Source organism: Protopterus annectens, chromosome 2.part1, assembly GCF_019279795.1.
Source record: "Protopterus annectens isolate FY-2018-M chromosome 2.part1, PAN1.0, whole genome shotgun sequence".
Lineage (NCBI taxonomy): Eukaryota > Metazoa > Chordata > Ceratodontiformes > Protopteridae > Protopterus > Protopterus annectens.
In genome coordinates, this window is record NC_056729.1 from 741,514,333 (window position 1) to 741,538,084 (window position 23,752).

Here is a 23,752-nt window from a genome sequence, read left to right on the forward strand (position 1 = left end):
CAAACCATTAGCTGTGATTTGTACATTTAATTGTCTTTATTATATCTGGATACAGAGCAGTTAGTGATCATACAACTTTACATAATTATGCTTACAAATACACAGCTCCATGTTAACCATCTGTGCTTCTTGATCATTTATCAATTATCTAATACATGCAGTGAGTAAACTATTCTATATCACTGACCTTAACATGTGAGAGGATATTAACTAGGAATAATATATCCATTTACCAACAAATGAAGTCCAGGCTGCATGTCACTGTGAAGATAGGTGAAGGCTGCCAGCCCAGCCAGATAATTATGCCATTTGTAAATACTAAATGTAAGCCACAGCGTTGTTCTCTTAAATGAGAAAAAACTGTCTTGGATATTGAACTGCAAAAATGTAACAACAGTGCACTCTTCTGTAACAAAGCTGATAAGTCAATTCTTTGATGTCAAAATTCAGAGCCAATATGTCTAGAGGGAGGCATCCTGCCTATTGTTTTAAGAAAAGAGTTGATGGCTAGAACTTGCATGTATAAATGTCATTTACTGCTCAGGTTTCTGACCAAGTGTAAAGAATGTAAATGTACTTTGTTAGCCTTGGAACACCAGAGAAGTGTTAAGAATGATGTCATGTGAAGCAGTTCTGCGTTATCAATTTAAAGAGACAGAATCAGAGAGCTCTGAGCATTCTGTCTTGAGAACATCCAACATCACCAGCACTGTCTTGCTCTAGATGCAAGTTATTTAGAACTATGTTTTCTCTTAGAAATAGCTAGGAATTAGGAAGATTATGCTGTTTTTCTGTAATATCAGAACTTTTCTACGGTATTATTTTTAAGTATTTCTCTGTTATCTCTGAACTCTTGATGAGCACTGTGTAGTAAGAAGTATTGTCTTGTATTTTTATTATTAAATATTTTTAAACCTTTCAACTGTGGCTGTTTTGTGTACAGATATTTTAAGCATGAGTACATTGTGTGTGTGTGTATATATATATATATATATATATATATATATATATATATATACACACACAGCGATACTGTACCAAGTCACTCTAATAAGCCTTGACTGTCCAGTCACACTTACCATTTGGATGATAATAATATTGCACAGTAATAACTGGACACCCATTCAGAAGGGCCTTTGAGTAGCTGATATTAGTGGGTGATGGCAGCTGGCACTACCTTTTAGACTGGGCAGAAAAGGGGTACATCTGGAGAACATGTGGCAGCCTTCCTCACGAGTGTCTGTGTGGTTGTATATAACTCTTTATCTCAAAGTGTGTGTGTTAACTACTTGGGCAGGGACATGAAGCACTGGTTGGACATTGAGGGTGCTGGTGGTTTTAGCTTGCTCACTAGGCTGATATCTGGACCCTATACCTGTGCTAGTGGGGAGTCTTACTGGAGATCTGGAGAGAAAGGGAGAAACCACCCCCAGAATGAATGATCTGTGTGTGCTCTTAAGGGAAATTGCATTTTACTGTGTGTGTATTTACTATCCTTTCCCTATATGGATGCCCCTCACTGGTGTTAGTGGTGAGGATTGAGGATCCTTGATTGCTGGGCCAGGGCACAGGCACAAACACACATATACTGTTCTTTTAGGGGTAGCACAGCTGAGTTACTGATACAGCAGGGCAGGAACAAGGGTTCTCATCTATTTTGGGAGGGGGAACAAGGCTCAGTTAATGTTATGACACAAACAAGTTTGAAACTGCAGTGTGTAACATCACTTTATAACTTCTGTCTTCAATGATTTACCAGTACTAAGATATGGTGCTAAACTGAGGCCATGCAGGGAACATCAAAATTCTTCACTGGCATGAATGTATCAATCTTTCATGCCTGAGGCCTACTAATTACTATGGGACAAATACAACTAATACAATGTCTGGTGTGACGTGTTAAGGTAATTTCTGTACAAATCATGCACTATATCTTCTTGCTCTACCAAGTTATGAGATATAAAGTTATGCCATAATATTATTAAATAAAACACTCTAGGTTCAGGACTTACCTTACAAATGCAGCAGTTGACACACCTTTAGTACAGGGCTGACTGATGCAAGCAGTACACAGACAATACATGGGGAGGTAAAGGTTGTAGGAGTTTTTTGGCATCAATTTTACTTTATGTATGTGAGAAAGACAAAGGTATTAGGTCCCTAGGTGGTCAGTGAATGTCTTGTGCATCGTCTCTTAACCAAAGCAAGAGCATACTGAGCATGCCTATGTCTGGTTACAGGGACAGCAGAGGGGGATTCCTCCTCAGAGTCCTCCTCTGTCAATGATGATCTAGGTGTTGGTGGGGGATGTATAGCCCTTCCCCTTGCTGATCCTGCTACAGCCGTTGCCACAGGTTCAGACTGTGGAGCATAGTACATACTGTAAATATTTGTGTACAGGTGCATGAATTATACTGCAGGGCTCCAACAGATATAGCTAGGCACTGTAACTGTAACTTCAGAAGCCCAAACACACGCTCTATGATGTTTCTAGTTTGAGTGTGTGCCTCATTATGGCATTCTTCCGTGGGTGTGGGTGCTTTTCTGGTGGGTGTCATCTGTCACAGTTCCAGGGCATAGCCAGCATCCCCCAGCAAACAGCCCTGTGGGATGTCACCCTAGCAAACATCTGGTACAGCTGTGATGTATGCCAGAGATGGGAGTCATGATAACTGCCAGCACACACTTTCAAGACAATTCCCTGGACATTACACATGACTTTGTAGTTAATGGAGTGTTTTCCCTTGTAGTTAAGGCAGCTTCTATCCTGCTTACCAGATGGTGCCTTAATATGTACATGACTGTAATCTATGGCACCCAGTACTTCAGGATAGTGTGCTACAATGTAAAACAGTTGCATATTGCTGGCACTCTCTTCAGAACTATGGGGGAAAAAAAGATGTGCTGCACTGTATTGGATTATTTAATTAAACAATTCACTTGTTTATGCTATAGATAGCATCTATTAAAATACCCGTTACTTGCTCATTAGTGCTCTATGTGCACCTCAGCGCACCTTCTCATAAATAAGTTAAGCAAAGGCAAAAATCGCCATTCTTGAGATATTGCGCAAACATGGACCATAAAAAGTGAAGGAAAGGTTCCACACCCTGGAGTCGAACCCAGGACCATGTACATTCCAGCCCTAACACATACATATGCTGCTACAGGAACAGTTACAAAGCACAGAAACCTGCCATTCATTACTCTGTTTCTCGTGGTTGCGTTAACTGCTGTATTGTACAAACAAGGATGAAAATTAAAAAATGCATTTTTAAATTAATGCAGACAGCTCCGATATATTTTAACAAGAGAATGACACAGAATTTAGTAATGGTGCACTACTTACATGCACTTTCACCCTTCACAGCCCTACATGTTCCCCTCTACCAGTGTAATCTGACACACACCCCTGGTGTCAGCATTCATTGTTGCCACGCATTCAACATGAAGACTGTGGAAGTGCCTACATGAAGTAACCATCCCTATATGGTTACTCTTCTTCAGATTAAAAAATTCTAATGAGTTTTTGACCTCATTTGCATCTTCACCATGCTGGCAGCCTGGAATCTACATGGTTAATAATTGTGTACGGAAGCCCAATCCTGTAACAGAGGTATACTGTAATCCATAAGCTACAGCCTGCATATGCATAGATTACAGTACAATACTCTGTTTCATGGAGGTTTACACATTTTAGCAGCCTTACAAGTATATTCTTCATTTGGGAGTGAAGCTGCATTTATGTCATGGCACTTAAAAAAGCATTATGATTGTCACACTAATTTTCTAGCATTCATGTGTAATTAAGTCAGAATATGTGTGATGTCACATGTTAAGAGCAGTCCTGCACAAATAAGAGCTTTTACTTGTTTTTGTTTCCGTGTAGACTTCTTTCTTTGGCTGTGTTCAGAAAGGTTTGGAATACATGGGCAACACGGACATGGGAGTTTACAGGGTTACTTTAGAAATTGTTAAAAATCGCTCCACTGTGCTGATTTGTTTCATTAGCAAGAAATTTAACTACTCGTGCTGTAATTTGCATGCCACAAAACTTACTATATTGTGTGGGCCACTACACAGAGTTTAGTGAATCTAAAAGTTTTTGAGCATGTGTATGCATCACGCCATGACGCACACATGGTAAAAATGAATGTGTAAGCTTTACTGAATCCCCTTGCATGTCTCTGGCACCAGTTATTTGTTTAGGACAAACCACCCTGCAAAATGGGGATTCAATGACTGCTCCTAACTTGTCATCTACAAAGTTGGTCAGCCAGTGACTTGTATTTCTGTGGTGGTAGCTTCCCCTATCTTGAGCTTAAGTCCTTTCTGTGAACCTGTTAGCAATCTACTTTCTTCCTCGTTGGGTAAACTTCTCCACAGTGCCTGTGTGAAGTACTTTGTCAAAAGCTTTGGCCTAGTCTAGGTAGGTGGTGTGCAGACTTACTTCCGTCTATTGCTTTGGTGACATTTTCAAAGAAGTCTGCTAGACTGAGTAAACAAGACCGGATTTTGACAAACCCAAATCAGAATGGAACCAGTGTTTGGAGGTTTCCTCTGCCCTTATTAATTTCAGGGTAAGTTTTTCAATAACTTTATCAATGAGACTGATCAAACTTATGGCTCAGTAATTACCTAGGTCAGTGGATGGCCCTCCTTAGTACAGGAGTATGCCCATTGCTGCCCTCTAGTCACTTTTGTGTAGAGGCTGAGGATGAACAACATTGTTGGGGGTGTAGATAAAAAGTATGAAACACAATTTTAAAAAAACCAAAATATTCCCTCTAAAGACACCTACACCTTTTTCAATGCTACCATTGATAGGATGAGTAAGGACAGAAGAAAGAATAAAATATTTGGGGATTGACTTTTCAACTGAAAATAGAGAATTTTTTATCAACAATATTAAGGCAACTGGAGACCGAATAACAATGGATTTGAAAAGATGGAGTAAGTTGAAGCTACCGATGATGGCAAGAGCAGCGATAATAAAAATGAACGTTCTCCCCAGAATGCTATATATTTTTAGCGCAGCACAATTTAAAATCACGAAATCCTTTTTTAAGCAATTTCAGATAGGACTGGGGAAATTTCTGTGGGAACCCAGAAAAACGAGAATATCCTATGAGAAACTGATGGCTCCTAAAACGAGGGGGGGGGGTGGATTTACTGGATTTTTAGATGTATTATACAGTGATTCAGGCCAATAGGATTTTAAGGGTGTCTTACTTGGATAGTGAAAATAGAAAATGGATACCTAAATGGTTACTGCTAAATTATAAACATATAAAAGGGAAGGGAATTAATGTTAAAGCTGTACCATTTTTGAATATAAAAACATTGAGTAAATATGAGTTAATGGAGCACATCAAGGTATGGGCAATGGCGACTCAAACTCTGTTTGCCTCCTTGAACCTTTTAAAATATATGATGATGTTTCAACCGTTTGATGGAAATCCTAATATAACTATTGGTAATCAACTGATAGACTTAAAGAAATATCCATTTATTAAGGAATTAACCTTCCTAGGAGTAGCGGTACATGACATCTTAAAAGAGATGAATCTTCCCATCTCTTATTTAATTATAATGAGGCAGTTAAAAGATTTGGCCATAAATTATTTTACCAGTTCTGAAATAAAAAAAGAGGAACTAGTTATTTCAGGTCATCTGTGGGAAACATTGCAACAAGATAGAAAATATATATCCTCAGCGTATAAAATGGCAAAAGAGAGAAAATATAATAGTCATATTCTGTTATCCAAATACTGGAGAGAGAAATTGCCATCCCTAGATGACAGTAAAATAGTAGAGGCTTTTAACTTAACATTAAAATCCGTATCACTTCAAAAACTGGTCTTTACTCAATTGATGATATTTAACAATGCATATTATACCCATCTAACACTTCATAAATTTGATTCAAAAAAGTCACCTGAATGTCCACAGTGTGTAGCTCAGACAGCAGACCTGTTACACATGTTCTGGAGTTGCAAGTGCATTTATAAATTATGGAATTCTTTAAAGTTACAACTACAAAAAATGGGTTACCAAAACTCAACACTCTCCTGGGAATTTCTGATTCTACATATTCCACCGGAGAATTTGGACAAAACAAAAGATTGTAATTATGAATATTAGTTTACTAATGAAATTATATATAGCCACAAATTGGTTGAACCCAGCACAGGTGTCGTGGCAAAATTTCAGGCGGTTAGCGATTAAGCATATATTAGCGCACAAATTGTTAATTAGAAATAATAAGAAAAGTATAAACAGCATAAAAATTTGGGAACAAATCTTTAATATTATTTTGGCGTAGCGGTTCCTATCCACTTTTCGTCAGGACATTCTGTATGTGTACCAACACATTCTTGGTTTAGATAGAAAATGTAGAAATAATACAAATTATTGGCTCGAGTTGGTTTATAATTGTCTATTGTAGATGCTTTTATGTTAAATTTTTTGTGATTTTATTTTCCTGTACTTGGTTAAAATGATATTTATTCTTAATGTATTATAGGGAAATTCAAAATGGAACTAAAACATTGGAAGCAATACTGTACATAATGTAAATAGTGTGTGAAATGTAGAATGGTTTGGCAAAACAATAAAAATGATTATTGAAAAAAAAAAGCATGAAACACAGTTTAAGATATACGCTGGCCCACTGATGCAATACCTAGCCTTTAACAGTGGTTTCAAGACTAGGTCCTGAATGAAAGAAGGGGTGTTGGTTGCTGGAATTTATTGTGAGATAATAGGGGGATGAAAGAGGGGTGAAGCTGGAGAATTTATCAGCGAATAGCTTGCAGCTTTAGTGTAGGGAGTATTGTTCACAATCAACTCAGCACATTGTTTTGTAGTGCTACTGAGGCTGCAAACGTAGCTAAAGAAGGTTTAATAGTTTCCTTTTCTTGGCTGTGGTATTTTTATTTAAACTCTTGAGCTGTGCATTTATTTTAATGATAATAGAGCTAGCCTGCTGCAAGTTACTCTTCTGATTTTTGGCTAAAATTCTCTTTCTTTTATTACAAAGCTTGTTAATGTAATTGTTCCGATGGGGGTGGGGAGTGAGATATCACTTAGAAGTAGCAAGTTTGCCTTAGAGACATTTCTAAACATTCCAGCAATGTTGGGATCTCAGGTTTGTTTTATTACAAGGGAAACAGTTGTATAATCTGACCAATGAATATGACATTCAAGAAGTGGAGTACAATCCACCCATATTTTGTTTCCCCAGGGGGTACTCGTTGTTATACAGCATTTGAATTAATGTCTATAAACCTGTGTGCTTACGCACTAGTGATGTTATAGGTTTCCTGATTTACAGTTGGACAGTAAAAAATCACCAAGGAAAATGATACCGAGTCTAATGCAGAATGACTCCAGTTCTTGTAAGTAGGTGCAGTGGCTATTTGGTCATTGAGGAAGTTCTATAACTGGCTTTAATGGGATACTTCCACCTTTTTCCCCTCCCGCACAGTAGCTGATCTAAATATGTGGAAGGCATTATTGCCTTGCATAGCTTGAATACTCTCTACCAATTTAAGCCATGTCTCATTCACTATGCAGATCTGTATGCCCCACATGATAATGAAGACTTGCAGGACTTTTTTTTTAGGCTCCTAGCATTGATCAGTAACACCTTCAGATCACTGACACCTTTATATTATCCTTTACTCATACGATTGTGTTGGTAGGTACATCTAGTTAAAGTCATTATGGGGTGGAGAAAGTCTTGGCCAATATTCAAAAACCTAGAGGGAACAGGTGAAGAATTCCTCTGCTAATCATGTCCTCCCAGGCTAACAAAATATTGTATCCCCTTCAAATATCATCAAAAGCTAAGCAAATTACGGAAGTATTTTTTTTTATTTAGATTGCATCATTATCACTTAAGAAGATGGAACTCTGCTCTATGCTAGGCTCACACCTGGTACGTCTTACAATGGAGTCTCCTATGACTAGAATATTTGTTTGGGAAGAGGTCTGGCTTACGGGCTTGGCATCTAAAACTGTAGATCTCCTAATACTAGAGTGTTTAATGCCATTACTTTTCAGAGGTTTTTGCAGTTTGGTTAACCTGATCTTTCAGCATATGACAGATTATGTGTTGTGTGATAGCAATTACTACTGCCTGGAAAAGCTCTTCCATTGATCTACTCTAAATTTGAGGTATTCTTTCAAGGTGGATTTTGAAACAGAGTTCACTTATGAATGTATTCTACTCTATATTATAGTCATCAATTTTTCTAAATAGTTTCAGCATTTACTCCTACACCATTACACCAAGATAAGAATTTACTTTCTCTGAAATATAATGTTTGCATTTGCGGTCTCTAATAAACTTACATTCACTTGTAGCAGAAATATACGAACAACCATCTTTCTAAGAATGCATATGCACATGTTTTTAATGCTCTTTAGTGTATTTCTGTAGACAAGGAGTTAAATTGATTATATTACACTGAAAACAATTTGATATTAATAAACAAGCCTTGTTGAATATTCATTTAACCCTTACTTTAGATTTATTATTACACAGCTATAAACTACCTATCTATATCAAACAAAGCTCCTCATTAGCACTCTTCAAGAAAAATCTTGATGATTGGATGGGAAATAGGAAATTCACCCCGGGGATCAACTCTGTGGCTCTGCTCGACAGTGGCACAGGCAAATAATTTTCTTGGGTGGCAAAAGCCAGGATACCTTTTTGGCTGGGCTTATATAGGCTCCAGCGCCGATAGCCTAGTACCTACCTATGAAACTATAAAATGCACTGTTTTACAATTTGCCTCACATTCACTTTTCAGCCAGTACAGAAAAAAAGTTATAAAATTCGAAGCTATAACACAGCTTTCAATATCCAAAAATTCAAGACCTCCATTACTCTATGTTATAATAGGTTTTGCAAACTATTCTTGTATCCACCAGATGGTTATTATTCTATTTTCTTTTTCTGTGCTTTAGGTGAGTTAAAGCTATTTAAATAAAATAAAAGATTATTATAATTTTAATCAGTAATATTCTGTCTTCAAATGTAAATCCAAAAATAATCAGGGCCAGTCAGGACACTTTTTAAAGTAAAGTATTACTGCTGCTAACATGGGATGTTGACAAGAACCCAAACTACTAGGTGTAATTATCAACAGCAAAATTAACTTTGACCTTCATATCGAACAAAACAAATAAGACGCATATAAACTAGGAATACTTTATAGAAATAATTCCACTCCAACCAGGCCCACACTGGCAAAAACCTTCCTCCTCCCACCCCTATTCTACGGTTCTTGTATACTAACCAATCTACAAAACTCCTCCAAAACGAAATTGGAACGTTACAACAAAAGAGCAACGTTTGCAACAAACTCCAACTACCGCACAACCACTAGATGAACTAAAATGGCTAAAACTTTCAAACCAACTAACATACACATTCAGTAAAATGCATAACCTAATCTGTAAACCTACTTCCTGTCCTGCCCTTGCAAACTTGGTCAAACACAAACCCAGCAGACCTCTCAGATCCAATGACAACAACCTACTTGAAATCTATACCACTTCGAAAAACTCATGGAAAATCTCTACACTTGTACTTCATCTCAAAGTTATGGAACTCCTTCCCACCAAATATTACCCTAATTTAAAACTGCCTTAAAAGAACACAAACAAATCATGGCTGTGCTCATGCCCAACTCCAGGCTAAACCCTACCATACACCTCAATACTAGCTTCGCATAATACACTAACTTCCACTACTCGAACACTAATCTACTAATAACATCTGTAACAGTTTGTAAACTATACTTTTACCTGTACAAGCCCACTCTTATTTGTGTATGTACGTAAACTCCAAATGTTTAGTTTGACGCATTCAATGCATGTAAACTTTATATGTTTTAGTATGACACATTTTTAGTATTGTACAAGTAACTAAGTTCAAAAAAAAAACAAAACAAAACAAAAAAAAACATTTTATAATGTGCATCAATATCATAAATGTGGAGCTTTTCTCCCTGGGCCCCACTGAAAATGGGTTATGTAACCCAGTCAGACTATCCCAGTAAATAAATGTCAAATAAATACAATAAATTGACAGAATAAGACACTGAATTAAGAGAGACTTTTATTAATTCACCAAACATAAACTTTATCACCATTATCACCACCATTTCTCCAAACGTCACCAGCTTTTGGATGGATAGAGAACGAAAACTAAAATTTGATTCAAAATTGGGGACAGTTGTGACACGATTCCTTCTGTCTATTTGATCAATTCATTTTATTACTTTATGTATGTTTATTTCTACTATTTGTTTTCTAGAGTTGATGTTAGTGCTACTCCTAATTTTTTCAATCTCGATTATAATTTTTCTTTGAAAACGTTTTTGCGGTCATAATTTTACATAATGATTTATTACAATTAAAATTCAGTCCAGAAATATTAAACGTTTTAAATGTTATTCTAAGCTTCTTAAAGAAAGTCTCTTTATTGGTAAATGCCAATAAAGTATTAGCCACAAACAGTGGTATACTTGACATGCACGGAGATAAACTCCCTTCACTGTAACTATATGAAAATAGGCATCCTTGTCCAGCACCACTTTAACGACAGTTTCTGATTAAATTTGATAAATGTTTGATCATGATTATAAACAATGTGCAATAATTTTATGAAAGTCTGAGTAAAGGTAATTGCGTACAATGTAGGCAGATGCTAGATTTGTTTTTGGCTGGATATACCTACCTTTCAAGAATCATTCTGCCAGTTTTCAATCACTGCAGATTACAGAAGATAAACAACCCCGAAACATCGAACACACTAAATAGCAAAGACATGGAATAGTGACCCCCCCCCCAAGGGAAATGTTCTACCAAAAAAAAAAAAAAAAAAAAAAAAAAAAGGGAAAATACAACAGGGGGGGGGTGTCTTAAACATACCAACTCCGAGATCGCACCACAGTGGAAGAGATGGCAAACTCCCAAAAAACGGCCCATTAATCAGCTTTCAATAAGGTAATACAGACCCGATAAACTATACCCCAAAACAGAAACAAATGCATACCCTACATCATCTTAATCTTCTTCACCCGCTTCCTTACTTATCAATGTATTTCCCTTGGCATGCTCTCTAAAAATGCCACAAGCCTTTAACTAATAAATCGTTATCAGTTATATCTATTCTTAATTGTATATTTTTTTCTAATTTGGCTTAATTATTTAGACTGTATTTACTTCGGGTAATCTCCAAGTGTAGTACCTCGCAGGATGCGCAGTAGCAAATCCCACCCCGAGCACACCTCCAGCCCAAGCCTGCATGCATATTTATTTTGCTCCTGTCATACAGTTACTTTTAGTCAAACATGCAGAACAATCGTACCATTACTTCACCCATTCTTTTAGCTTTTGTAGCACCTTATTAACATCAAGGCTTGTAATTTTACTCAGTTCAACTTTACTTCTGAATGTTACAGAATTGTACGAATTGCAGAAGTATAATTACTGGGTACATTGCGGGTACTGAGTTTATTAACTTGGTTGTCATTTTCGTGTTGCCTTCGGGTAATCTCCAAGTGTAGTACCTTGCAGGATGCGCAGTAGCAAATTCCGCCCCGAACACACCTCCAGCCCAAGCCTGCATGAATATTTATTTTGCTCCTGTCATACCGTTACGTTTAGTCAAACATGCAGAACAATCGTATCGATACTTCACCCATTCTTTTAGTTTTTGTAGCACCTTATTGACATCTAAGCTTGTAATTTTATTCAGTTTTTGTTCAACTTTACTTCTGAATGTTACAGAATTGTACGAATTGCACAAGTATAATTACTGGGTACATTTGCAGGTGCTGAGAAGAACAGCCTGTGAGTTTATTAACTTGGTTGTCATTTTCTTGTTGCAAAAGCTGTCATTCCCAACTGACTCTTATGTTAACGTTTTTTTAATTTGTAATAGTTAAAAAAAGGTTATTGTCATAATATATACAGTGGTCTGCAAAATTGGTTATACTTTATTAAGTGGAGGAGGCGGAATTAAGAGGGCTGAAGAAGCCCACCATCCTAACCCTTCTTTGCAGGGGTTTAATATCAGCCGTGAAGTACAAAAGAAGTTTTGATTTAATGCACAAATCTGCGGGTGATTTCAGTGTTAAAAAAGCATATAACATAAAAACATGGACAGGTTCGGATGGTAAATTGGCAATATTACAGGAAATGTACGTGTGTTTATATTTTTAGATGCATAACGTGTTTTGTTTTATTTTAGCCAAGTTACATGGTGTTTGGGTAATGGACCGTTGCCCCTAACGTTCACAAATTAATAGCGGCTGTGCAGTTATAACGCGTCTTATCTTTAACTTGCAAGTCTTTTGCTATAATATTTAGAGTTACAAAAACATATTACTGCCCCCGTTTCTGAAGAGTATATGAAAATAAAATTTTGCGAATGCCTTTAGACTTTTAGTTAAAATATGTTTGCTAAGTTTTGAAACACCTAAATGTGAAACGGGATATGGAGCACAAATGCGACAAGAATAAGCTTTCATGTTGCCAAAAAGTGAAATTCTGTAAGGTGGCTACTACCCTGGCTGCGCTTTTTACTGCTTTTATGTCTCGTTCGTGCGGACACGTTTACTTGCCCAGCGCAGTGACGAATTTTTGTTATTGAAACGGTAACCTGCAGTGACTGTCACTCATATTCTACTTTCCGCTGCCAATCATGTACGTCACACCCAAAGCTGCGCAGAACTGAGTGTGAGGTACTACACTTGGACATTACCTTAATTCGTATTAAAGGCTGTAAAACTAAATTTTTGTAATACTTTGGAGCTTTTCTCCCCAGGCCCCCGCTGAAAATGGACTCCTACCCAGTGGGACTTAACCGGTAACACTAATGTTATTTATGCAATTTTACTGCAACTCCAAATATCTTGTTCTTTGCAAAAATGCATTCTTATTCGCTTACTAAAATACTAAATGCAGATCTTTAGCCTTATTTTCAATCAAAATGACGATGATCATGACACCACTTATTCAACTTCCTGCTAAACTTCAAAGACTATACATGGAAAATACCCGCCAGCAGCTTACACAATGCACTCGTAACCTCTTATCCTTAATAAATTACACACAACAAAATGCATTTCATTCAACACTACATGATTATACTAAACAATAGCTGTTGAGACAGGCAGACATCTTCCGGTGGTCTTTCAAACGACTAATTCAATAACGTTTACCTTCTTGTACTACAAGTGACCAAACACTAATAAACATTCGGTGTATTTTTGTACTATTCACTCTAACATACGACAGCTCACATTACAAATATTTCTCAACTTTACACATTCAAAAGTACCAAACAACTCATAAGCCTGAGAGAGCACTCCTATAAATATTGTTTCAGCCACTACCTAATTTCCACGTTTAATTTTTCATGCCTTTTGCCTTGATTTGTATTGGCTCCGTCTGGAAGAAAGAAAATCCCCGGATGTTGTTAGCCTCGGCTGAACGCAGGGGGACGTCTGTAGTTGCTCCCCCCACCCGCTGCGTATTTGGAATAGTTGTTACTTCCGGGTCTGGAACTTCAATGAAAGCATAGTTTTGCCGTAACTGTTGTGCACTGTATTGGACTTTATGGCCAGACGTTCGAACTCATTTGATTAATTCCAGACAAAGTCATAAATGAGCAGATAACAGCGCATTTTAGGCAGTTATTCTGGGTAACAGGTAAGAGCATTAAAATCAAGAAGTTGTCAGCTGTTTTACGAAGTCCCGCAGGACAGTCAAGTGACAGCTGTGGGAAAAAAAAATATGTGCACCTTGAACTTTTTGCTTCTTTGGTAAAAATTGTACTTTGCAGTTTGACTTTTTGCACTTGACTTGAGCGTACTACACCAGGAGCGCATCGTCTATGTAGATGACAGTGGGGAAATGGGTATACTGTAAAGACAGAGGAAGGTGATTCAGTGGCGAGCACCTGGGCATCAGCTTTCCTGCACAAGTATATTTGTGTGGTAGTCATGGGGAAACAGCAGCCTGTTGGTGCTCACGAATGTACCCTGGTCATGTATTGTAATACCAAGCCTGCGATGCTGTTTCATTACCTTTTATTTCCAACAGTAGGTGTGGGTGAAGGCTGTTAATATGTGCTGGGCTCAGTTGGTTGGTCTTAATCGTGCCATTCTATCCACGACACGAATGTTCGTAAGGGGAAAGGTCAGCAGACGCTTACTTTGGCAATCTGAGTGGAAGTGGGCCTATGTAGTACTTGCATACTACTACCGTGTACGTGTCCACAAATGACAGTAAAGGGGCGAGTGCTTCCTTTACTGACTTTAAAGGGGAAGTGTCCCTGAAAAAAAATGCGCATGTGGTGAGGAGTGGGTTCGTGTATTTCAGGAACAACAAAATACTGGCTTAGGAAAATAACTACTATGAATTATATATAATATTTTGAAGTGGTTGCCGATCACCAGTTGCACATAACCTTTTCTTTAACTTTCTTATGTTGAAGTAACGTTTCCAACTTTTAAAATGCTCTGTAATTATTTTAGGCAAAAACGCTTGTTAAGACCTAGTAAGCGGCGGTGGTGTGCTGCTAATAGAAATTCATCTACCGGCACATACTTTCACGTTGGTGTGCCCATTTGCTCATGGAACCTGTTGAATTTTACTTTACTTATTTTCCTTTATACGTGTCCTCCTTTGGGCTGGGAGCTATTTCAGAGTGTTTAGCTTTTGTTATGAATGTAAACTGGTGCTGCCCTGCTTTGCAAAAAAGCGAATTTCTGCTTATAAAGTGTCAGTCACTCTGTTGTTTCTAACCTCTGCAGTACTTTGTTAACGCTGAAATTAAAGGGGCAAATTGAAGAGCATGTCATGAATTAGAAGAGAACTTGAACTACACTGATACTGTGTTTGCTAAGTATGTTAGTCGACTTGTATGCTTAGATGGCTGCAGGAGCCAGTAGCTAAGGAAGTCTAAACAGAATATTATTATTCTGTTATAGTTGTAAGCCATTGCTGAACTGTGCTTATTATTTTTTTAGTGCAGTGGCTGCTGCCCCGAGAGGAATCGGTCTTTCGGAAGGCAGGTCCTGATTTACGACAGAAATGTACTACAGTAATACCTATTTTTAATTACTTTATAAAATTGTTATGATATTTCTCTTATATGTTAAAACAATAAACCTGTTTTGAAAAAAAAAGAAATGTACTACAGTTTTGTGGGTGTAGACCAGTAAGTGAGAAGTGTGATTAAAAAATGTTTAGATCCAGTTAAAAGGCAATTACTAGGAAGCACAGCTTTTGGAGGCAGATAAGAACCGTGTGGCTCTTGTTTCCTTTATGCTTCTTGGGCAAGATGTGTATTTTATGTAACCAGCATCTTATTTTCTCACATTTTATAATTTAGCTTAGTTTATGGATTCCTGTATTCCCGTTACTAATTTTGACCATGTAGTTTTTGAAAATACTTTTTTTCCCAGTTATACACCAGCCTTTGGGCAGCATCGGTCTCAGCATTTTTTCCCTCAAAAATCTAGGACAAAAAAAAAAGACGGTGGGAGAAGGACAGGGGTCTAAATCGGGGACAGCTTTTAAATATTACTGTGATTGCACCCCCTTTAAGTTTTTTTTTCAGTTCTTATTTACTAAGGCTAAAGCTGTGAAGTCTGTTCAACATCGTTGCTGCCCTCTTTTGAAATGACAGTTGTATATGAATATATTAACCCCAAGATATGCAGTAACCCCAAATCTCTACATATCTCATTAAGCTAGCAATGGCACAACTGACAGATGAATGTTCAGAGTAATTGGACAAACATGCACCATCAGCATTTGATTGATCCCCCCCCCCACTAATTCCTTTATTAAGCAATGTTTTTTAATAATAAAAACATTAACCACAGTATAGCATCTGTGTTGATGTACTGATATAAATGCATGTAAATTGAGGATGACCCTCTGATGACTCTGAGTAAGAGTACAGTAAAAATGTGAAGTTCGAACACTAGAAACGTTGCTTTGAGTTTTGCCAAGCACTTAAGTATACAGAGAAAAGAAAAGTGGTTCTTTGTCCACATAGCCAAGGCTTTCCTGAGCAGAGCAGCTAATGTAGTGTACTCCACAGAAGATTCAGCAGCAAGGATATGATTGATATAAGTGATAGCACCTGGTTTCCATCCCACTCAACATATAGCCAGATATGCAATTACCATGGATGATACCTTACCAAACAGCAAAGCACTGGGAGTGCTTGGCAGTTATTGAAAAATTATTTATATTCTTCCAATTGGAAAGAAATGAATCCACCCGACACCCACCAGCAACTAAGTCCTGTGTCACTCATCGTATATGTAGTGCTTGTTATTCACTAAAAAGAGAAACCAGAAGTGCTCTGTAGCCATTGAAAAGTAAATAATTATATAACAAAAGCCCCCCCATCTTTTACTGTTTATTTTCAGCACACTAGTAAAACTAATGGCAAGAGTTTTGTAACACAGTGTTGCTTGCATTACTTTGTTCCACTTCGTTGTTTTGTTAGGAGTGTGTCTGGTTACTCTCTCTCAGTGAGTATAGTGCTTTTGTTAATGATGAGCAGACGGTTTGAATGAACTTGCTTTTTTAATTATTATTTAGGAAAACTAATAGTGCATATACTTTCATTGCATGGGTGATTACTTTTGCGTTTATTTTTTTATTTTTTTTATTAATAATCTACTTCAAGTGGAAGCAATTAAATGCACTCTGAGTAATTCAATGTAATTACTGTAGTTATTTTAATTATGTATTTTTTTATTAATATTGTAATGTATTGCATGTGTCTGAATGTAGGTAACATATTGTCATCTGATGGCAGTCATCAGACAGCATACTACACCCCTAACGGTATTGGCCACTGTTGCCACTCCCTGACCAGCACAAACTTAGCTGAGGGCTAAAACATTTACATAAACCAAAACTGCTTCCTTCTTGGTCTTTTTGAACATGTTATTTCTAGAAATGCCCTCAGTACTGTAGATTGGGTATTAATTGTCGGCAAAAAGAATAATTTATCATTTTCTACTGAAGATTCCTCCTTCTGTCCAACCCATTGTCCCACTGTCCTTTCATGCTGAATTGTGACAAAACTGACATATGATTGGATTATACGATACTTCTGGCCCAGAGACTGTTGCTGTTACTTCATAGCGGTCATATATTTTGGCCTTGTCTTGTCACCGATCATTGAGCCTCACCCTCTTGGACATCCATTGAACCTCTCCATTCACCAGGATGAGAGCTGTACTTCATTCTTTGGAATAAGAGTTGTGAAAAGTGGGGAATTGGAGCCATCATCCACACATTAGGAAATCATATTTTGTGTCAAGTCTTGCCATCCCATTGAATATGCCCACATGTGACATTTACCCCTACCTATGATGTAATCACTGATCCTGCTTCCACCCCCCCCCCAGAAATGGCATCCTTTCTGTGTGATTTGTAGCCTTCACTAAGGATTCAACCACAGAAAGTGTGCTTGGACATGTATTTTTCATCCCCGACGAGCAGGCTAAGCCTTGTCATTCTTGTCCTACACCATGTCTATTCCAGCTGGTGCTCCAGCTGCATATTGAATTTGAGTTGCTGGGGTCATAGGGCTTTATCCATCTGTGCCAGTGGAGCTGCAGCTACCATGTTTTAGACTTTCCTTGAATATTGCATTCTTTATACATCTTCATCCTTTTTACATTGTCTTGTGCATTTTCCCTGTTGTCATCAGCAAACATTCTATACTTTTTTCAAATCTTCTGTGGTATCCAAACATTGAAAAGCAACATTGAAAAGCTGCAGTCTCTTCACCCGAGTGGACTTTGTTTACTGGTCCATATCACCACATCGAATGGGGATAAGTTTGAATGCCCTTTGTTTGAACCGAAAAGTCCGAAAGCCCTAAACCGCAAAATTACTGAACATCGATCCCCCCCCAGGCAAAAAAAAAATTGGTGGGCTGTCTTCGGGGCTTTGCTATTTCCTCCACTGTAGTGTGGTCATGAAGTTGGTATATTTAAGTAGGGGGTGTGTGGGGGCACAGCCCCCCACCTAAGTTTGTTTTAAAGTTGTGATTATTTTTTTTCACGGAGCAGAGATTTTTTTTTCCCACAGGGAAAAAAATCTCTATTCTGAGAGTTCGCTGTTTAGGGTTTTGCATTGTTGCCTCACAGCAAAAGGTTCTCCTGTTTGATTCTCGGCTGGAGTGCGGGGAGTGCCTTCTGTGTGGAGTCTGCATGTCCTCCCCGCTGTTGGGTGGGCATTCGAAAGACATGCGTAAATGGGTGTGCCTTCATTGAAGGTTGGACGTCGAGCTGGCACCTCGGCATTCGTGAAAATCTACTGCCAATCATTAGCGGACCGGAGTTCTGCTGTGGCGACCCCCAAACCGGGAAAAGCTGAAAGACAACAACAACAAAGGGCGTTCGGACTTATCACAATTCGATGTGGTGATATAGACCCTTTGTTTACTGTGCACAATGTTCTTTTGTCTAGCTGGTGTGTTTGTGTGTGTGTATGTGTATATATTATATAATAGAGAGATATACTAACACGGCATTGCCCTACTTGTCTGCCTGATATATTCATCAATCGTCGATTGCTCAGATTAAGACATATCATTTAAGTTGGTTTAATTTGGCCAAGTGCATTAAGTAATATGTCTGTGCAAATTTCTTACTGGTATTTTGGTCTGGGGAGTGCTGGCTTCTGTGATACATTACTTCTGTTTAAGGTGTAGTTCTGTGCTGTAAATCTGAAGACGTTTCATTTTTCCTTGTGTAGTGTGCTTGTACTGTTCACATAAAGGAATGAATATGATGCATTATTTGTGAGTTTAATTACTGCATCATTATGATTATTGCCACCATCATCATCATCACACTTTTTTTTTTTTTTTTGAGCTATTAAACGTTAAGATCAGGAGTGTAATTCGTTGGATCACCATCTTTGGTAATATGCTGTGCAGTCAGAAGCTGTCATAGATATAATGCAGTCATGCAGAGTTCTAATGCAAAGCAGCCCAGGCAGGAACCAAACTGGAGAACCAAAGGCTGTTGCATATATTTGCTAACTTTTATATAGGAGCTTTTTTGAGTGGATATTGAGTAGGGGAGAACAAGTTTTGGACTGTTGCCACAGACGTTACACTTAGGACGTGGTTCGGTTCACTACTGCACATCTTTGTGTTTTAATCTGAGCAGTTGCCGTTAATCATTTGTGTGATATCATGTCAGGTTCCTTGCTGTAGACTACTGTTGTAGAAACTTCCTTGTCAGAACTGTCTTATATGGACTTTGTGAGCATGTTCTGCTTTGGGTCCATTGTCTCAATCCCTTCAGATATTCCATTTTTATCTGTTAATATTGATTCTGCGGTTTTCCTTGCAGCCAGTTTAAAACTGACATATCTGTTTGTTTGTTTTTGGCCTCAGTCATATAGAGAGAGATGTCCATCCTCTGTCTTTAACTTTGTACTCTGACCAGATAGGAAAAAAACCTTAAGAAATAAAGTGCTTTGAAACACTTTTTCATACTTGTTAAGAAGATCTTTCAGAAACTTTGTCATTTTGTTGTTTGCTAAAATGGTTTAGTTAGTGTCATTGACAGTTTACCAAGAATGTTAGGATGTTTTCTTTTGGGGTGTGTTGTGTTATCTACCTTTTATATTTTGTAATTCTTTCATGACTTTTTGCTTGGCAAAAGGAGTGGGATCAGATTCAGATTTAGTACGGTTGTGGATGCAAAGGAGACATGAAAATTTTAGTGTGGAGCGGAATTTTAATCCTTGCAGTTTTTCTGAGCTGATGGATAATTTACTATGTCCAAATAGAAACATTCATGTAGCAGTCTGCATTTTGATTTATTTCTCCTTTGTCTCCACAAACTTTTATTAAGTTTCACTATTGACTCTCTTGTTGTTCTTTGCGCCATACCTCTTAATACCTTATTGCAAAAATTCTGGACAAAGTCAAACATAATGGGAGGTATAGCTCTTATAAATATTGAATATTGCTAGAATAAGCATGCATTTTTGAAGGAGTAAGGATATGGAGTGTGACTTCAGTCCTCAGTGTTTCTCCAGAAAAACACTAATTTTATGAGAACCAGACCAAACATTTGAGGGAAAAATCTGGACTTTGTGAAATTCTAGACCGTAGTAGTGTTTATGTATGAAATGTCTTTCTTTTTTTTTTTTTTTTCCCTTAGGACCCTTTTCCTCTAGTTGCCTTTCTGATTTCTTTATTTCTTTTACATGCATGCTGTGCACCTTTCCCTAATTCAGAATGAGCACAGGATAGGAAACTAGGTTGGAACCAGAATCAACATGTATATTAACCTTTCTGTGTTGTAGAGGTGAAAAAAAGCTAGTCTGAGTTGGTACATTATTTTATTTCAGTAAATCCTGAAGGATTGAATATTTTTTTCTGGATGTGTTTTGAGGAAATAATTCTAACATTTCTGGACAGCAAAGACAATTATGATTTTACATGTGTTTCACATTAAGAGCTTAATGGCTACCTGATACTAAGATAGTTAAGGTAGATGTAGAAGATCCCACAAGCAGGGAAGTACCCTGGGCAAATGTTCCCTAGTTAGTATGAATACCCTGAAAAGAAGCCATTTGAGTAACCTGGTCAACTAGCATAGATAAAAATAAAAAAAATAAAATAACTTGTGTGAATGTACTGTCTCCAGTGAATGCAGATTTTTCAAATAACAAAGAGTTGATACCCGAGTATTAGTAATTACAGCATAAGTAAGAGAAGTGGTGGTACCTTTATTTGTATTGTATTTTCTTCCGTCCTGTTACTACACCCACATTTTTCTTTTCTCTCCTAATTTTTTCCGTGTAAAACAGTCCACTGAGTGAGATGACCTACCTCCTTTTGCCAGTCAAGTCAGTTATTTTTGTCCTATTTTTAAGCTTTGCATTCTTGTCTGCACAATTCTGAGAATGTTCTCTTAAGAGTATTGTCACACTTTGTTGCCTACAGTTTGAGACAGAAACACTCTTTATTTCCAGGCCTAAACCATTGGTGAAAAGTATATGGTGCTTTTTCTTAAATATGTTATTCATTATCTTTTATTACATACATTGCATAACTAAAACGTTACTTTGCTTGCATGTTGTAGTCATTGTTTGTGTGAGATTTTTTATTAATTTTTCCAGGCTAAGGTTGAAATATGTCCTCATGGATGACTGTTATACTCTTGTTAACAAGCTGAAATAAAATAAATAAATGCTTCTGGTCTTTGCAATACACACATAATAATGCTGCATGATTGAATATTAGTCTGTATTGCTCCAGTTCTAAGTGATAATACAATGTCCCAGCTGGAATTTGACCATGCTTGTAGCACAAAGTCGGATAATGTCAGTTCACCATCAGCATCATTGAGCCATAGACAGAAGCCATTAATGTGTCTTTTTATGCAGAGTGCTAAAGAGCAGTTGATTTATATTTCTGAGCTTAAAGTCATATGGTTGCCCTGTAACCATGCCCTGCCCATGCGTATCTTGTTTTGCATGCTTCTTGTTTTTCTCCTAACATTAGAAAAAAAAACTGTTATGTGGCTTGTCATTGAGCATGGGTAGAGGAGAAATTGTTATTCTTTTGGACGCTAGTGCTAAATGCACCTTGAGCAGACATAGCACCACGTCTGATATTTATGAAAAAGCAATAGGTGCCAGTCAGTAAAGCCCTGTAAAGTATTACAGCTTGCCCCTTTATAGCTGTCTTTCCACCTGTCCTTGTTTGTTGTTGTCTTCAGTTGCCCCAAGTATCCTTGTAATTTTTCCACTTGGCCCTACACTGTACCATTTTTGCAGGCAGCGTTTCAGACTCCTAGTTTTTGTGAAGTAATATTTCTGCAGATTAGCTTTGGATCCTCCTTTCGGCTATTACATCAGTTTCTTCTTCACTGTCCAATACTTTTGGTTTTGCACTACGTATCTCATTTTGTAGTCAAAGCAATATGCCCAAAACATATTCATAGGTATTTTTTTTTCTGTTCCACATTATACTTGAAACCCATTTTACAGTTCTTTTAACAGCACCCTGTTTTGGCAGCTAGGTTTAACATTTTGTGGTGAACTATTATTCTTTCTCTACATGGCCACCACAGTTGGATGTCACTGTATATAACCTTATAGAACTGTTGTACAATGAGAAGATTACCCATGCGTGTTCATAGGATCATAGGAGATTACTAGGCTAATGGCTCTGGAAGCCTTACAAGCCTAGCCAAGAGTTTATCCCCCAAAAGAAACCTCAGTCGGCACCTGTCACCCTTGTCCATGAGGGACAGGGGTGGAATTCCTGGGAGAGATTTGTGGGTGTCCACCCACTCATCAAGGTTGCGCTTGAAGAGGGTCAGCGACGTACTTTGATGTGTATGGGAAGTCTATTCCAGAGACAGGGCAGCCTCTGGGAGACAAACCTGTCTCTCTGGCAGGTTTTGTTAATGTCACATATTAGATTTAAGTTTTCGATTTGGATACTACGCGAGGAGCTAGATTTACAGATATGGAGCATCAGTAGTAGAGCAGGGTCTGAGACTGCCTTGTAGGCAAGACACAGATCACCTCTGAGCAATCTGTACGATACAGAGTGGAGTGATAGCAGTTTGAGCCTGTCCACGTAGGATAGGCCATGGATTCTCTTTGTAAGGTATTTCTGTGGCCTTCCCAGTTGGTGCAGGTGTTTGGCGAGATGCATACCAAACTGGGCATTGTACTCGGTTATTGGCCTAATGAGGGAGGAGTACAGAGAAGTAATAACCTCCTTTTTTCTGGATGTAATCCCTTTACTTATGAGATGAATCCAGTAAAAGGCTTTTCTGACCACTGCCGCTACATGATGGTCAAATGTGAGATTGTTGTCAACCTGTGTACGCAGACCTGCCACAGGTTGTGTGCTTAGGGGGTTGCCGCTAACATGGTAATCAGGAGGGGCCATGTTTTTGCTGAATGATATGATAATACATTTTTTTGCATTGAACTTGTGTTTTACAGACCATTCCCCGAGTTACTTAGCTAGAATCATATTGGACTTGGCCACTGACTTTTCACCTTTTATATTGCATGATTCAAGATCTTTTATTTTGTTCTCCCATTGGTGCACTTGTTTAAAGCATGTCTGTTTTCCTAGATTTTGTCTGTCTGTGTGTTTTACAATTTTATCTATTAAATGCCAACGAACATCTGTGTGCCAAAGATGTTAAATTGGAAACTTGACTCTCTCTTTACATTGTGGTCCACTGTGCCAGCTTGCAGGGCTTTAGTGGTTAATGTCTGAAACAGATGTACAGAACTAAACTGGTTCAGTATTGTAGTCCTGTAGCACTTTACTTATTCCTTCCAAGTTGTTGCAGCAGACTCCAGTATAGCAACCGAATAAACATTCGCTCATATCCATGGATTTTACTAGTCGAGTAGGGAATAGAAGTGTAGAATTGCCAGGCCATTCTTCCTTATCTTGCACACACACCAATGCAAGATTTGGAGTTGTTAGTCAGCCTACTGTTTGTCTTTAGGAGGTGGGAGGATACAGGAGTACCCAGAGAATCCACATGAACTGAGGGAGGAAATGCCGACTCTGCAGAGAAGGCGCCCCAGATGAGAATTGAACTGGAGAGCTTTTTGCGTGAGGCAACAGTGCTACCCACTCTTCAACCCATTCCACATATTAATGGCATGTAACTACACT

The 23,752-nt window shown here is 38.0% G+C and overlaps 1 protein-coding gene across 6 annotated transcripts in view; it reads left to right on the forward strand.

The window, feature by feature from the left end:
* The first annotated feature begins 13,548 nt into the window (after window positions 1-13,548).
* The window catches only part of ARFIP1 (ADP ribosylation factor interacting protein 1), a 1,064,000-nt gene continuing 1,053,796 nt past the window's right edge, over window positions 13,549-23,752 (forward strand). For 5 of the 6 annotated variants that reach the window (XM_044062456.1, XM_044062455.1, XM_044062459.1 and 2 more), the window contains exon 1: window positions 13,550-13,737. The gene's annotated coding sequence lies outside the window, so the exon portion shown is untranslated. Of the gene's footprint in view, window positions 13,738-23,752 lie in introns of all 6 variants that reach the window. The other variant, XM_044062461.1, reaches the window with a different exon arrangement.